We start from the raw sequence: 16,377 nt of genomic DNA on the forward strand, positions 1-16,377 counted from the left end.
GATCACTGGTACCCAGGATGCAAAACCAGAGTGGTAGGAAAGGGCCAGATTGCTGAGGCCCTTGCATGGTACGTTAAGGTATTTGGAGTCTATCTATAGCTTTGGTGAGCCACTGGGTGAATTGAAGTAGTGCAGTGAAGTGATCAATATCCATTTTACAAAGATGACCTTGGTGGTCTGGAGGAAAGTGAATGAAGTGGGGAATAACAGGAGGCTGTGCCAATACTCAAGTTAGAATTGAGGAACAAAGGTAATGTCAGAGCAGTTAAAACAAGGAAAGAGATTCAAAATATTTTAAAAGGTAATGTTGATGAGAATTGTTGACTTGGATTTAAAAGTAAGAGAATGGGAAAGAGAGAGAGGTTAAAAAAACTTGCAGGGTGGTGGTGCCATATTACTTGTAATAGGATCACAGGAGGATGATCAGGTTTAAGGAGAAGTTAATGGAATAACAATGGACTTAGTCATAATACATCTTGAGTGTGAGCCTTCTATGAGGAATCCAGGTAGAGCAACCCAGTACACAGTTGAGAGTATGAGGAGAGATGGTTAAAGGTAGAAGCCTATGAGTTGTCATTGGCACCCATAAATTGTGGTAGAATATTTTTCAGCTCTTGATAACTATAATTACTTAAAATGATAATTACTAAGACTAAGTAGAATATGAAAACATAAAAAGAACAGGGTAAAAAATTGTATTTATTGTGTGACTTCAACTATATAAAAATTGTGTTTGTAAACAGATAAAAGTAGGAAAGGGAAATAGAAAAATTAAACACAGCAGATTTGTTAAGATGGTGGATTATTTTTAAATTTTTCATATTCTGCCTCTTTTAAAATAGAATTTGCAGTGTCATGAGACATCATTAATTTTCTAAAAACGTCACTTCTGTAGTTATAATATTGTTTCATGTAATACATTAAAAATTGCAAGGGCTGTTGGGCATGGGTGTGAAAATATTAATATGAGATATCATATGAGAAAGTACTTTGTAAACTTCCATGTGAATGATTATTACAATATGAACATGATCCTTTTTTGACTGTCTAAAGAAGTGATATTTTCGTAGTTAGCTTCTACTATTTTGTGTTCTAGATGTTTGTGTTAGTATACAGATTCTCTACATCATTTTGAAGATCATAGCCATGGAATTTCCTGAAAATTTATAATATGAGTAAAACACAAGTAAAAAAAGCCTTTGATGAAATTTGCTTGGATTATCAGACTCATTTATCGAGCAACCTCTGTATGCCAGGTGCCATGCTGATGACATATGAAAAGAATAAAACATACCTTCTATCTTCAGGAATCTTAGAATTTGGTGCAAGAAATGAAAAGCAAATAAGCAATTATTCAGTGTGATGGGTGAGATCAAGGGGAGCTTACCCAGAATTTTAAGGGAACACATCACATAAGGCACCAGAGGCTTTCCAGAGAAGATGGTGTCTGCAATGAGTGTTGAATAATGTGGAATCAGTTTCCTCTTTCATGCTTTTCTTCTGGCACATATAGGATGCAGATGCAAGTGAATAAATCAATGAATAAATTAATGGAGTTGTGGATTCTTTGGAATTGGAGGAAGCTTCAAGGACCATCTAGTCTAATAGATTACACAGTGACTCAAGTTGGATTCAGAAACCTAGGCTTTATGAATTTACATCCAGTTGTCTTTCTGCTGTATATTGCTGCTGGGGTGGACATAGAAGAGAGAACTGAATGAAGAAAAGCATGAAAGAGGAAACTGACTTGGTGAGAGCAAGAAGCAGGAGTTTGCTACCAAGTAGTGGTAAATGAGGTGACCATCCCCAGCTGTCACCCAACACCAACACACCAGACCAACTTCTGAGGTCCTGTGATGGTAGCCAGGGGAGAGGCCTCTTGAATGGCATTCCTAAAAGGCAGTCAAATTTTTGTGGCTTGTCCACCTTCTGGAGGCCCAGATTTCTCCCCTTTTCTTTAGGTGAGGGGTCACTTTGCCTCTATGTGAGAGTTATGAAGGGCTGCTTTGTTCCGGGAGAAATTTTGTCACCTGTACAAGTCAAAAGCCATGATTTCCATGGTTCTGTGAACTCAGGCAAAACCATGGATTTTCATAAAGAAAGATTCAATTGTGTAATAGCTTTCTCACTGCTGTGATGTTTCAGGACAACCTAACTGTAATGTCATTTCCATGCTTCTAAATTGTTTTTTATCGCAGATGAAATGAAATGAAGCTGTTAATGACAAGCTGAATGGGAAATGCATCTGGCAGCCCTGTGAGGGATGAATCAGCTGCCCTCTCCTTGTGAGAGCAACACCTTGCTTTTATTTTGCCCAGCTCTTCAAAGTGAAATGGCAAATAGCATTAGCAGATCAGGCCAGGAGGACTGAAGGCAACTTTGTGGTGTATGTAATTTGGTGCTTCTTTGCTGTTGGATGTATTTGTGTTAAGTGCCCCCATCTACTCAAATATCAGAGGAGGAATTTTTGAATTTGGGTAGTACTGACTCTCTTAGGTTGGTGGAAAGTTTGCAGGGTAGATTGTGTGATAAAGAAAATTAGCAATTTCTTGAGACTGGCCTCCTTGAGGCCTGGGTAAAAGGTTATAAGGACAGATCTCATTAGGCTGGAAGGTGTTTTATATTATCAAAGCAGGGCTTTCTCAAGGCAGTTTGTCCTTTTGCCTGGGGGAAGATGAGTTTTCTAAATGACTCAACTAACTTCTTTTTGGCATACTTTTGCATTTGGTTCATTTCCAGGTACCAGAAAGAATGTAAATATGGAATGAATCAACTTTTTCCACATTTTTCTCTAGCAGTTCTTTTATGAAGAACAGATTTTCCATAGAGGAAATTAAAAAATACATAAAACTGAGAAACGATGGTGTTGTTGAGAGCGGCCTCATTTTCCATGTCACTTTGTAACTGGCAATGCACACTGTATTCAAATGGCATTAATATAAAGTATAGAGTTTGTTTCAATTAGCTTCATTTCTCCTCAGGATGAGGAATTATCATAAATCCCTGAAATAACAGTTGACTCAGAGATGCTTGTGTCATTGCACTGGGATTTTTTTACAGCTTTTCTTAAAAAAAACTACACTTGGTTATAAAAATGATTAAACTCTGATTTAACGCATTTGATATGGGCCTTTTGCCTAAATTAGGAATGAGGAGAGGAGGGCAATACTATAACTCATTTTCAAAGAGAGAAAAATTATTCTTTTGCTGTAAATTCGGGTAGAATATTTTTTTCCATTTTAGAGCATTTTTCTACATGGAACACAAGAATTTTCATTAGCATTCAGTTCAGATTTTTTTGTTGGATGCCACTCTTTTGAACGATTTGAAAATATTCTTCTGGTGCATCTGTAAACATCTGAAAATTCGATATTTGGTAAAAGACAATTGATATGGACAGCTCAAAAAGCCAGAACTTTATGCAAAGCAGTATCTGGATTGCCATCTAAATGAAAACCGCATGTCAAACAGATGCCATAAATATGAATTCAGACAAATGCCCATTGATAGTTTTTCTGTGGTGCATCTTAGATGGTTCAGTGAGTTACAGATCTTGTGAAGTGCAGCCTGTTTGGTATGCTGAAGGCAAGTTAAAGTTCCCTTCCTTTCTCTTGTGACACTACAAGTCTAACCTTTATTGTCAGGGTCTCAGCTGAATTTTCTAACAGCAGATGAGTGGGAATTCATGGAAATAGCATGTGTTTCACCAGTTTCCTTTATTTCTCCCTCAGGACAAGCAGCTGTCAGGTCAGCCCCCCATTGCAGAGCTTGAAACCATCAAGAGCAGGGATATATTTGCCTTGTTCTGAGGGCAGGCTTTCTGCCGACTCCGGAGATCACATAAATACCTTCAGGCCAGCGTGTCTGAGTCATCAGTGAGTGACCTCCTTGACAGGCTGAAACCACAAAATGGGACTTATGGAGCCAGTGAAGCAGGCTGCCCAGCTCTGGGTTCAGCTGAAGCAATCAACAGGAAGGGGAGATTCATTCATGTTCGCACTCCCATTTTTCTACATGGTAGGAAACTAATTCCAGAGAGTAATAGTAGTGTAACAACACATCCACATAACTTTTATAACCCCATTACCTCCAGTGCTTTACAATGAAATCCAGAGTCTTTGATAGAACATGTTCCTTAATTTCTTTATAATTACAACTAAACATAGTTTTAGAAAGGAAGCTTGACTTTTTAAAATATGAGTTTAACATCTTTTCATTAGCAGACCTCACTTGCGTGAGGTGAAGAAGGCCAGTTTTGCTATTAACCTACCTTACTTCCCTAGGTCATGGGATGTGAGCTTCCTAGGATGAGAAAGGAGGAAGACGCCAGTCTTTGTTTTCAAGTGCTTGCCATTGTTGTGTGGAGTTGAGAACTCATGTACTTTGTGTCCTTAAAAAGTGTATTTCTCTGTTTTTTCTCAGTAATAATTTCTAACACTAACTTATTGCTAGATTATTTACCTAGATCATTGTATTCACTTCTTGAAATAACCCTATAATTAATATTATTGGCCTCAGGGTGAAACCAAAGCTGATGGGATAAGTAACTTGCCGGAAGTCATGCTAATAAGGGGTAACTGACCAATTTGAATCTGCCTATCTGCCCACAGAGCTTATATTCTTCTTCATTTATCAAGGCTTGAAAAATGTGTGAACTGGCCAAGGGATGTACTAATTTTGTCTTCACACTACAGGTCTGATGGGACTGTGGAACAACTGCGTTTATTAAGTATGCTTAGTACATCTTTTTTAAGTTTTTGATTTTTTTTTTTCATTTATTCAACAAACATTTAGTAAAAACTTTCTACTAGGTGCTGGGGATATAGCTATGAACAAAACAAGTAAAAAAAACCTTCTATGTAGAAGTCAGAATGAGGCGGAGTGAGAACTCAACCTGCCTTTGCTAAAGGGAAGGAAGAGGCTATGACTCAAAGAATGCAGACATCATGTAGAAGCTGGGCAAGGCGCTAGGAGATGGATTCTTCTCTAGAGACTCCATAAAAGGAGTGCAGCCCTGCTAACATTTTGATTCTGCCCCAGTAAGATCCATGTCAAACTTTTAACCTATAGAACGGTAGGATAATAAATTTGTATTGTTTAATGCTACCAAATTTGTGGTAATTTGTTAAAGCAGCAATAGTAAACTCATGCAGATGACACTGAAAGATTCTCCTCAGAGTCTGGGCATCATCAGATTTGCTGTCTTCATGAGATTCTTGCACTGGCAGTCTAGAGCCTCGATCACTGGGGCCAAGGCTAAAGGCAGAGAGATGAACTAGGAGGTACTGTAAAGACAAAACATCACAGGGTCAGAGTCCACCATAAGGCAGTGGATGTGAGTTTGTTTGCTTGTTTGGCAAAGCATTTGTAGAGTAAATGTTGTCAAGCTGAAAAGAAGGAGCCAGAGATGAGCACGTTTTAAAAATTGAGGATGAGGGGCCAGGTGCAGTGGCTCACACCTGTAATCTCAGCACTTTGGGAGGCTGAGGTGGGCGGATCACGAGGTCAGGAGATCAAGACCAACCTGGCTAATATGGTGAAACCCCATCTCTACTAAAAGTACAAAAAATTAACTGGGCGTGGTGGTGGGCGCCTGTAGTCCCAGCTACTCGGGAGGTTGAGGCAGGAGAGTGGTGTGAACCAAGGAGGCAGAGCTTGCAGTGAGCCGAGATCACACCACTACACTCTAGCCTGGGCAACAGAGTGAGACTCCATCTCAAAAAAAAAAAAAAAAAAAAAAAAAAAAAAAAAAAAAAAAAGAACAAAGAGGATAAGGAGAGACACTTGTTGGAAATAGGTGTCTGAGTGCATAGGAGAAGAGACAGGTGTCAGCCTGTGGGATAGGCAGGATGTATTGCTAGGGAGAGTGTCACTGTTTCTGGCGGCATTTTAGAGCAATGCTAGTGATGCTGCTTATGATGGAGATGGTGGAGTGATAACAATGGTGGGAATGGGAGTATTTGGGCATGGGTCAAAGGAAATGGAGGCACCCAGGTATGAGAGCTTCTCTATTTCTTTGTGGAGAAGAAGGGGAGTTCATCAACTGAAAGTTAGTAAGGTAGAGGTTCACGATAGCCCCTGTGCAGAGTGGAGGGGACGGGGCAGCCTAGGCGGTGTTAAGTCTTGCCTTCAGCATACCAAAGCCTTGCCCTTTTTGGCATCACTTTTTGAGGCTGTATGATACATACATATATACATATATATGTATATATACATACATAATACAAGATATGTATTATACATACATATCTACATATATGTATGTATAAGATATGTATGTATGCATACATATATATGTAGATATGTATGTATAATACATATCTTGTATTATATATATGTGCGTATATATATCTCTTCCCTCACCAACGTGTGTGTGTATATATATACATATATATATATATCTCTTCCCTGACCAATGCTCAGCAACCTAGGAGTAGGAACAGAGATGGGCATGTTAAGGAGTAAGGATTTGGAAGAGAGAAGGGAGCAAGGTATTCTACCCCTCCCTTTAGTGAGGAAGAGATTTTTACATGGAATGGAAGAAAAAACCATTTCATTTTGTTTGAGACTGATTTCAGGAATTCCCAAGTACATCTACATCTATCCCACGATTCTCTACAAAACCTTCTTCATTCAGTTCACAACTAGATCTTTCCTTCAAATCAGGGTCATTATCTTCTGTTAAGGCAAATATATCAAGAAGAAAGGCCAGCCAGCCATGCCTATCTTTGTAGGAATGAGCTAGTTCCTTTCCTGGGAAAAAGTGTCACTGGGGAAAAAATGATTGGGAGGACCACATTGAGTTACTTGGGAGGAGAGGCCCCATCTTGGGAAGAGAAGGCTTAATTGCTGGAGCTCTGAAGGTAAATGGCTTCTCAACCACCTATATTTACCTTCCACGTTCCCAAAGAGAATGCTGGGGCCTGGCTGGGGAGTCAGGGATGGCAGGACCTTACTTCCCATAGGCTACCTGGGTATTTTGTGCTCTGTCAAGGTTTGCATTGCTTATACATTGAAGTATGTTTGCATGTAGTCCTGTGGAAGGAAAACGTGAGAGACTATGGGAGAGGACAGGGAAGATACATATTCCCTTTGGGACTGGGAGAAGTCCCTGTCACTGTCTGTCAACAGAGAAAAGCTACATAGTGCCATCTTATGCAACTTAAAATGGGAGAGATGACAAGGCATAGCATTCAATCCAGAAGTCCCTTGGGGGCTGGTAACTCTCTTTGGGAGGGATACCCTAAAAAGAATGCACAGCCTGTTAGGGTTAGAGTTCTGTTTAATATCAAAGGAAACCTTTCTCATCTTTAAGAAACATGTATAAAGGCAGCCTGTATTCCCCAGTGCCTCAGATTTATGCTTTCCAAATGTGGACACCTATTTTTCCATGTGCTCGATATCTTTTTAATGGACTACAAATATTTGAAAAGTGTAAACACCAGGGAGGATGAGTATTTTAAATGTGTAGGGTTGGAGCTGGATTAGGAGAACTTGGATAGAGGAGGGAAGCATGAGACAAGATGTCCCAGCGGTTTAAACTGCTGGACAAGAGCATATTCTTAGACCAGGGAAAGTGGAAATATTCTTTCATTTGAACTTTCAGAATTCACTCATCAAAAAGCGTCTTTCTTTTTTGGAGGTGTGTTGTCTTTGAATTTTATACTTGAGCCAGAAGGACCGTGTTCTTCCTTCTGTACATACCTGCCTTCCAGAAGAGGTGGGGTCAAGTGTATCTTGGACATCTCCCCACTCTCCCCGCCACAATGGTACTAATATACATATACTCTTTGTTTCCAACCCAGTCTTTCTCTTAGAGGAATTAATAGCTTCAAAGCCAAATACTGACATGATTAGAAAAGATTGCTCATTCTAAATAGAGTGGTGTGTTTCCAGTCAAAATAATCTCTGGAGTCTTTTCTGTGGTTTTCCTTACCGCACTTCCTTAATCAGACACACCTCCACTGGAGATCCTCCATTTTCCCAGGTGCAGAATGGGAAGAGAATATACTGTATAATACTTTGGTGAAGAGTAAATGAGATATTAACACAGGTGAATCACTTGCACATACAGAGCCCCCAGTGCTAATTCACATCAGTTGACAGTGAATGATATCCTGCTTTTCCTAATGTTTATTGATGTTTTCATGCATTTATGCACTTTTAAAATTGTTTAGAACTGGAATGTTGTAGTTCCATGGGTCTCAGCTGTGGGTGTTTTGTTTTGGTCATAAAGTACCCATTGGTAAGTGACAGGATGGCACAATGGTGAGAACACGATCCCTGGAGCTAGACTGACTGGGTTTCAACTGAGGCTTCACCCCCATTTAACTGCATCATCCTTGAGAGACACTTTACTTCTTTGTGCCTCAATTTCCTTATGACAAAGGAAGGGGGGAATGATAATTATATAACCTGCCTCATTGGGTTTTTCTAAGGATTAAATGAATTAATATGTAAAAAGCATGTAGTGCCTGGTGCCAGTAAGGGCTATTAACAGTGATTGTTGCTACCATATTTTTTTTTTAGTGCCCATAAGACATTTAGAATAGTGTCTAGTACCTGTTTCTTTTTCTTAAAATTTCAATAGTTTTGGGAGGCACAGGTGGTTTTTGGTTACATGGATAAGTTCTTTAGTGGTGAGTTCTGAGATTTCAGTGCACCTGTCACCTGAGCAGTGTACACTGTACCCAATATGTAGTCTTTTATACCTCAATCCCCTCCCAAACTTACCCCTAGGGTCCTCAAAATCCATTATATAGTTCTTCTGACTTTGCATGCTCATAGCTTAGCTCCCACTTGTGAGAACATATGATGTTTGGTTTTCCATTCCTCAGTTACTTCACTTAGAATAATGGCCTCCAGCTCTATCCGAGTTGCCGCAAAAGACATTATTTCATTCCTTTTTATGGCTGAGTAGTATTTCATGGTGTATAGATACCATATTTTGTAAATCCATGCATTGGTTGATGGACATTTAGGTTGGTTCCATATCTTTTTCTTCCACATGTCTTTTCCACATAATGCTTCTTTTCCTTGGATAGATACCCAGTAGTGGGATTGCTGGATAAAATGGTAGTTCTACTTTTAGTTCTTTAAGGAATCTCCATACTGTTATCTGTAATGGTTGTACTAATTTACGTTCCCAGCAGCAATGTAAAAGTGTTCCCTTTTCACTACATCCATCTGTTGTTTTTTGACTTTTGAATTATGGCCATTCTTGCAGGAGTAAGGTGATATCTCATTGTGGTTTTAATTTGCATTTCCCTGATGATTAGTGATGTTGAGCATTTTTTTCATGTTTGTCGGTTGTTTGGGTATCTTCTTTTGAGAAACGTATATTCATGTCCTTTGCCCATGTTTTGGTGGAACTATTTGTTTTTTCCTTGCTGATTTGTTTGAGTTCCTTGTAGATTCTGGATACTAGACCTTTGTCTGATGCACAGTTTGCAAATATTTTCTCCCACTCTTTGGACTGTCTGTTTCCTCTGCTGATTATTTCCTTTGCTGTGCGGAAGCCTTTTACTTTAATTATGTCCCATTTATTTGTTTTTGTTTTTGTTGAATTTGCTTTTGGGGTCTTAGCTATGAATTCTTTGCTTAAGCCAATGTCCAGAATAATTTTTTTCCAGTGTTATCTTCCAGGAGTTTTATGGTTTCAGGTCTTAGGTTTAAGTCATTGATCCATCTTGAGTTGATTTTTGTGTAAGGTGAGATATTGGGATCAGGTTTCATTCTTCTACATGTGGCTTGCTGGTTTTCTTAGCACCATTTATTGAATAGTATGTCCTTTCCCCAATTTGTGTTTTTGTGTGCTTTGTTCAAAGATCAGTTGGTTCTAAGTATGTGACTTTATTTATGAATTCTCTATTCTGTTCCATTGATCTACATACGTATTTTTATACCAGTACCATTCTGTTTTGGTAACTATAGCCTTATAGTATAGTTTGAAATCACATAGTACAACGCCTCCAGATTTGTTCTTTTTGCTTAGTATTGCTTTGGCTATTCGAGCTCTTTGTTGGTTCCATATGAATTTTAGAGTTGTTTTTTCTAGTTCTGTGAAGAATTATGATGGTATTTTGATGGGAATTGCATTGAATCTGTAGATGGCTTTTGGCAGTATTTATGATATTGATTCTACCCAGCCACGAGCATGGGATGTGTTTCCATTTGTTTGTGTCATCTATGATTTCTTTCAGCAGTGTTTTGTAGTTTTCCCTGTAGAGGACTTTCACCTCCTTGGTTAAGTATATTCCTAAGTATTTTATTTTATTTTTGCAGCTGTTGTAAAGGGGATTGAGTTCTTGATTTGATTCTAAGCTTTGTCACTTGGGTGCATAGCAGTGCTACTGATTTGTATACATTGATTTTGTATTCTGAGACTTAGCTGAATTCATTCATCAGACCTAGCAGCTTTTTGGATGAGTCTTTAAGGTTTTCTAGGTATATGATTATATTATTGGTGAAGAGCACAAGTTTCACTTCTTCTTTTCCAATTTGGATGCCTTTTATTTCTTTTTCTTTGTCTTATTGCCCTGGCTAAGACTTTCCATGTTAGCTGTTTCTACAAAACATGGTTAAAGATCTCTGATCCATGAATCTAAATTCCAACTTCTTGAGAATAATTCTAGACTTAGAATGATTTCTAGTACCAGAACAGGGAATTATTAGCAGTAGGTAAGGTAGCAACAAAAGTCTGCAGAAGGCAGTCGCTTAGATGGCTGGGACTTTCAGGCCTTGATCCAGGCTCCTCCAGACACCAGGTGGTTGGTGGTTTCTTAAATACCATGTGCTACACTTGCAGACTGTTGGCCTATGAACCCAACTGTGCCCGTAGATAGGTTCTGTTTGGCCAGCCCAGGAAATAAAAAAAGATAAATTGGTTGCCAATATTTAAAATTGGGGCTGTTTCTCATAAAACTCTGGACTTCCTTTCTCTCAAACAATGAGAGGATCTACAGTTCTAAAACAGCCATCTGTTTTAACTGTGTAGAGCTGCTCATTTTAGATTGCTCATTCACTTTTCTTCTTCCACAGTCCTCACTACTTCTTATGACTTTATATCTGGCCCACTTCAGTCATCTGTGTTATTGTCTGATCCCTGTAGGCCTCTGAGTTTGCAGCTCCTACTGTAAACTAATATAAAAGAAGTGTTGCTGGGATCAGGGCAAGATGGTACATGCAATGTGGAGAGAGATTCTGTTCCTCTAATCTTGATTCATGACATGTTTCCTCAGCTTAAAAACTGGTCATTTCACATAAACTGTTATCAATATCTCCAAGTAGAGTCAATTTATGCACCTCAGGTGTACCACCTTGATGTCTAACACTGGCAGTTACTACCAGAAAATGTTCACTATAGAATCGAAACCATCAGGACATGGCACTAAAAAGAGTACCTAGATTAACATGCCATTTTTAGAGTTACACAATATATGTTTAAATGAAAATAATCCCTGATAATTATGGCTTTGTAATATAATACTTCTGGAAAAACAGTTTTCCTGAATACCAGAGAATAAAACAAAGACATTTGGAATCCAACTGCAGGGACATCTTTAGCAGTTAGACATTTTAAGTTGGGTACCAAGTTCCCACTTACAGAATTAAAAGCAGGATGGCCAAAGGAACAATGTGGCTGGTCTTTGGTATATCCAGGATGACAGGGAATATATCTTAAATATTAAATATAGGTGTGTTTACTCCCACCAAACCATCACACTGGCCCTGGAACCACCTTTTGAAACAAGTCATGGGATAAAAGGATATTTCTATTCTTCAAACTACAGTGCTCCAAAGGTCATGTCCTATAATTAAATTTCGTCAGAGGTCCAGACACATGTGTCAAATGAGAGATGTGCTTTCCATAGGCAGGTGATGTTCAATCGGTATCGGAATGAAAATGTTTCTCCTTCACTTGCCAACATGGTAGAGGATTCGGAAACTCCATGTTTCCTTAAGGCTTTCTTGATCAAGCAGAAGAACATCATTTTGTTGGAGTATACAGCTCAGCATTGCATCATGCAATGTAAATGACAAGACATGCTTCTTTATCAGCAGAGATGTATGTTAATATAACTGTCACATTAAATATTTGCTGCTGTTGGCTCAGTTAATGGCTGTCATAAAAATGTGGCAATATCTGGCATTTTAAGTGTGTGTGGTGCCTAACGTAGAGTTTGCTATTGTAAAGAAGCCACACATTTAGAACTAATTACATGCAAGCTATGATAGCAGGTTTATTTATTTTTTTACCAAGATCTGAGCTGTGATCAGCAGTTGTAATCACAAAGCAAGGAAAAAATAAGGAATGACAGGAACACCTTCATGTTGAAAGCAGTCTTGTCCTAAAGTGCTGTGAAGTATTAAATGTTTTTCAATAGAAAGTGATGACAATTAGTCAGAAACAGATATAATTATGAAATAGCCTGGATCTGGCTTTTCTATTGTGTTTACATCCACACACTTTTTTTTAAACTTTATGTAATCTAGTAAACACTCATGGTATCATTTTGAATCTATCTATCTATCTATCTATCTATCTATCTATCTATCTATCTATCTGACCATACCTTAGTAAATGGTCACCAAATTGACTTGCAGAGTGATCAGTGAGAACAATTATTAATAAATTTCAGCATATTTTTCATGTGTAATAAAATATAATAAAGATAACCTTTGATAAGTTTAGTCATGTTCACAACAATCATTTGCACATCTATTTTACAAAGAGCATTACAGGTTGGGCCTCTCGTTAAATCTGTAAGGAGTGGATTATCTCCCTCTCATAAAGGAGGCTGAATTCTCATCATGGACCCAGCACTGAAAGACAAGTGATTGGACTCCAAAGTCCCTGATCTTGCCCCTTTATGCTGAGATTTCTCATGGGAAGGGATGTCCAGTCTTGTATATATATTCTCGTGGGCTCCACTTCCCTGCAGCCATGCTACCTTTCCCCACAGGTCACCACACATGGGTTGGGTATATTGCTTGGCTCCCTTTCTGAAGGAGCAGCATCCACCAGTACCTTTGTCCAAGACTCCGGAGCCCTGTGGTGAGTGCTCTCTCTGGCTGAGACAGGGTCATGGCCGTATACTTGGAAAGATCACAGCCCTTGTTTGGATACAGCTCCCACCCTCAGCCTGCTTTGGGGCAGAAACCTGCTTTGATCTGTGTGCAGGCCTGGGAGGTTATGGCCCTAATTAATTCATGCATAACAATCTGACTTTCCTTTTCATTCAGAGAAAAGCATAATCATTTCAAAGCTTTCATAATGCTGAAATTCTTAAAAATCCAATTGAATCTTATTTTTATGTCTGGTCAGGGCAATTTCTGGGCAGCACTGAAACAAAAAGATAATGAAAAATGTGTCTTTTAAATTACTGAAAATTATTCCTGTTAGAAGATGAGTTCAGGTCGTTAGGCAAGATTTTAGGGGAAAAAATCCTCCTAAATTATAACAGGCAGAGGAGTGGTCACAAACTCTTCATCAGAATGCAGTTTTTGTTATGTGAGTACATCAGCCTACTAAACTACTCCATTCTTTGGAAATGTCATATAAATAGAAGAAAAATAAAAGTGTGAAGGAGACCACAGATATGAAAGTCCTTTGTAAACAGCAATGTGCTTTGTAAATGTGACATATTATTACAGCTTGACTTCTGCAGTTCCCTTCCCCATGGTTAGAAATTATTAGAGGTCCCCTGACTCCTGTCAGGCTCCTTTTTAATGATCTTTAAGCCTTATTCCTGAAGGCAGGACAGTGATACTGGCAGGAAAAGTGCTTAATAATTTGTTTATGGTAAAATGCTATCCTAATTAGTAGATCTCATTAATTTCAATGAGGCATCGCTCTGACTCTCCCCCCTGTAGTCAATCAGTCAGCAAATTCTGTTGCCTTTCCCTATCAGAGGTATTTCTTACTGTTTGCTTTGTCCCCACTGCCATCACCTGAATTTGTGACCTCTCATGTCACACCTGAGCAGCGGCTACACACACCCACCTACAATCTCCCCTCCATGGCAGCCAGAGTGGTCTTTCAGAAATTGTATTAGGGACTTCCAGCTTCAGACCTGCAGCGCGTGCTCCATTATGGCCCATAAGGCCCTGTAGGGTCCTGCCGTGCTTGCTCTCAATCTCTTCTTGCAGTATCTCTGTCTCCCACACTGCCCTTATTTTTCAGTCCCTCAAATACTTGAAATTTCTTTCCGCCGTAGGTTTGGCCTTTGCTGTTCCTTCTATCTTGGATGCCATTTCCCTAGATCTCTATGTGGGCTGCCTGGTCATCTGTCAAGTCTCAGCTCAAATGTTCCTTCCTCAAGGGGGCCTTCCCTGGCCATCTGACCACAGTGGCCTGCTCCCCTGCACCGGCGTCCTTTACCTTACTTTCTTTGAGCTCTTACTTTTCCAAATTATCTTATGTAACTGTTTATTTATTATTCATCTCTTTCAGATCAAATGTATGTTCTTTGAGGTCAGGGGCTGGGTCCATATTGTTCTCTGCTGTTTCTCCAGGGCTTAGGACAGGGTCTGGCACACAAGGCACAAGGCACTCTGGTTTATCTGCTGAATAACTGAGTGCCAACTAAAGGCAGAAACTATTGACTAAGAAAAAAGAGAAATGTTTCAAAAAAGTGATTTTGTTTATGTTGGCAGTCACTAAAACAATTAGCAAAATTCAATTCAATGAAGATAAGTAGTCAAAGTGACTGTTTTTCACCAACCAAAGAGATTAATTCAGTTACAGACGTAACTAACTGTTGATAAAATAAGAGGTGCTATAGCATCCTTTAGCTATTGATATTTCTTGGTTAAACTAGTCAGGGCTGCTTATCATGCTTGAGATCTTTCATTCCCATTCAAATTTTACCAATGGTAAAAACTATAGAACATCGATCACTTATTTTCCCAGAAAATAATTGTTTCTGGAGTAATTCCTAGTGCTCAATCTTACAGGATTGAGGCTGTGATTTTATTCTTTTTGTAACTCTTCTTCTTTCATTCCAGTGTGTATCACCTCATGGTAGAGTGTATTCATTCTCTCTCTCTCTCTCTCTTTTTTTCTTTTTGAAATGGAGTCTTGCTCTGTTGCCCAGGCTGGAGTGCAGTGACACGATCTCGGCTCACTGCAACCTCTGCCTCCTGGGTTCAAGCAATTCTCCTGCCTCAGCCTCTCGAGTAGCTGAGATTACAGGTGCCTACCACCACGCCTGGCTAATTTTTGTATTTTTAGTGAAGACAGGGTTTCACCTTATTGGTCAGGCTGGTCTCGAATTCCTGACCTCAGCTGATCCACCTGCCTCAGCCTCCCAAAGTGCTAGGACTACAGGTGTGAGTCAACCTGCCTGGCCGTATTCATTCTACCAATATGTTTTGGACACTTCCTGTATGCCAGGTCTTTACCTTGGCACTGGAGAGCCCATGGGAACCAGACAGAGAATATCCTTGCTCTGGGAAAGGTTGGCTAACAATTTCCCTCTGTAGGAATTTAGAATGAACACAACTGGTATGTGATGCCACCCTCATGAAACTTCAAGGAAGCCAGAAAGTGATGGTAGGTTGGCCTGGAGATGTTAGGTTGGCCTGGAGAAAAACCCATGTCCTCATGAAGGCCCAGGATAAGAGCATCTGTGAAGAAAGGGCAGGCTGGGTCAAATGTTATAAAAATGGACTTCATGGTTTGGCTCTAAGGACAGTCATGCTCCCAATAGAAGCCTGCCAAGTAGTCTGAGTCAAGAGAAAGAAAGTTTGGGCAAATTCAGAATTTGGACTCAGTGGGCTCCATATCTAAAACCAGATTTTGGTCTTGTACATTTTAGTATCTAATCATGGCAAGGGAATGCCTAGTTGAAAGAGAAATGAGCTTTTCGAGTTTGGGATTAAACAGTAAATAACTGGAACTAAATTGATTTTGTTGAGTTTCAAAATGACTCAGAAACAATTGGACCCAGTTCTCCTCAAAATTAACATCAGTAAAAAAGATTAAGCAAAATCAAGCAAAATCCCCTGGGCAGAAAATTGTAAACTGGGATTTTCTCAGGCACTTCTAGTTCTTCCATCCTTGGTCGACAAAGACAGAAACTTGGGAACACTGGCAGGATTTTAAGCCTTTAAGATTATTATGAAATTAGAGTTTCAAGTCTTAGAAATGTTTTAAGAAGACTTTTTTCGCTTGATATTTCTAATTTCTTCTAAGTATTGAAATATATCATCCATATACTCATTTTAGGTTATAGAGTTTCAGAGCTGGAAGGAACCCTTAGAGACAATTAAGTCTGGCTATGCATTTCTACAGGAGAAAACTGAGACTGAAGGAGGCATACACACGCTTGCTCAAGGTTTATGCAAAAGCTTGTGGTAGAGCTGGGACCACAG

This window comes from Chlorocebus sabaeus, chromosome 15, assembly GCF_047675955.1.
Source record: "Chlorocebus sabaeus isolate Y175 chromosome 15, mChlSab1.0.hap1, whole genome shotgun sequence".
Classification (NCBI taxonomy): domain Eukaryota; kingdom Metazoa; phylum Chordata; class Mammalia; order Primates; family Cercopithecidae; genus Chlorocebus; species Chlorocebus sabaeus.